The sequence below is a fragment of the Tribolium castaneum genome, chromosome 2 (genome assembly GCF_031307605.1).
Source record: "Tribolium castaneum strain GA2 chromosome 2, icTriCast1.1, whole genome shotgun sequence".
NCBI classification, from domain to species: domain Eukaryota; kingdom Metazoa; phylum Arthropoda; class Insecta; order Coleoptera; family Tenebrionidae; genus Tribolium; species Tribolium castaneum.
The window spans coordinates 14,524,674-14,526,495 of record NC_087395.1 but is presented as its reverse complement, the minus strand read 5'-3'; the positions used below and the strand labels follow the sequence as shown (position 1 = coordinate 14,526,495).

Here is a 1,822-nt window from a genome sequence, read left to right as displayed (position 1 = left end):
GTTGGTGCGCCAGTTTTTGAGCACGCTGTATGTAGACTGTTTCTGTTAATAACAGATTTGAAAGTATGTATTTTTCTTAGAATTTTGTAATACTGTAACCGGTTTAAGTTTACAAAAAATAAAAAATATAAAAATAAAATACTGTTAAAAAATATCAAGCGTTCATTTAAAAAAAAACTCTAGAGTGCTTTGAAATTAAAAAACAATTGTTTTGTATGTCTATGATTAATTCGTGCACTTACTTGTCAAATTGAAAGATTTCATAACCTTACTTTTTGACAATTAAAAAATAACACATTTTCGTAAAAATATTTATTTATTAACTATAAAAACTGTTGGAAATGTCTTCCTTGTTGCTCAACACACATAACACAACGCCTTCGAACACTGTTTAACCCATTAGTCAGTTCAAGTGGATTTTCGTTAATTTCATTAATTTTCTGTTGAATGCGTCGTCTTAATTCATCAATAGTTGGAATTGGTGTAACAAAAATTGACTTTTTAATGCGTGGCCAAAGATAAAAGTCGCAAGGCGTTAAATCACATGATCTTGGGGGATAATCATTTGCTGTATTCCTGCTAATTATTCTGTCATCAAAAAACGTTCTCAGAAAGTCTGAAGTTTCTGCTGTGCACTGCGCTGTTGCACCATCTTGTTGAAACAAACCATCTCGTAATTCTTCATCGTGAAGTTCTTCGATAAAAGGCGTAAGAATTTCTTCGCGATAACGTACTGCAGTTAGTGTTCCTGAAAACTACATGAAACTGTAGTTTTAACTCTAACATTACGAAAAAACACTCAACTTTGAAACAAAATTGGACCGACAATTCTTCTTTTGCTGATAGCCGCCCAAACACCTATTTTTCTGGATGAAGAGGTTCTTCCACAGCTTCATGAAAATGTTCTGTTGTACGCGAGTTGGACGCAGTTCCACGAGACAAGCTCACATTTCAGTGAAAAGGGTTTTTAAATTCTTCATAGACGATAACCTCAGGAAAAGCTTCTCGAAATTCCTCCAGGCACGGTTGAATTGAATATTTCCAAACACCATTCACTTTCTCTCCATTTCGGAAATAACTTTCCAACAAAAAGGCTTTTTGTTCACTGGTATACACCATGATTACAAATCAAGAAAACACGAAATTTAGTATTGAAAAATACTGTTTTTTTATTCGGTTTATTCGGTATATTCGGTTTATGTTCGGAAAACAGAAACAACAACCACAGAAAATCACACAAAAACCAAGCTCGTTTTGGTGGAAACTGGCGGGAACGAAAAAATGTCAGGTTCTGGTTTAATAGGCAACCATCAATACAATGCCAAATTTGTACCATAGGCACTATCTAAGAAATACGTAAAAAATTCAACGCATGCTGCGAGTTTTTTTTTTAATGAACGCCTGATATAAAAAATGCTTTACATAAATATTAGGAAAAAAGATAGTACAAAAACTGATGTACAAATTTCGTAAGAGCCTTTACGGCCTTTCCAGGATTGTCCGATTCGACTTACTCTCGTCCTAAAAATGTTCTGGTACCGTTGTATGACTGATTTTAAGAGATTTTTATTGTAAAAAGAGAGCAGTTTAGAATATGCTATTAAAGATTTCATATCACTTTGACGTAAACAAATCAATGAAGTATAAAATCCACCAATCAATCTTAATCCAATAAGAGTTACATTAATCATAATTCTAATTTTTTGAAACATAGTCATTAACCGTATTATTCCATATCCTCTAAACTTTAATATAATTCTTGCCAAATTATTAAACCCGAACTGAGCGATTCAGTTTTATTTGGTTGTAATTATTGAGATTT

General features: G+C 32.7%; 1 long non-coding RNA gene across 1 annotated transcript; it reads right to left on the bottom strand.

Annotated features, from left to right (window-relative positions):
• Positions 1-295: 295 nt before the first annotated feature.
• On the bottom strand, positions 296-1,408 carry LOC103313574 (uncharacterized). The gene is made up of 2 exons (XR_010332981.1): positions 805-1,408; positions 296-755 (listed from the first exon to the last, which is right to left on the bottom strand). It is a non-coding gene; the product is annotated as an uncharacterized LOC103313574 (long non-coding RNA).
• Positions 1,409-1,822: the final 414 nt, after the last annotated feature.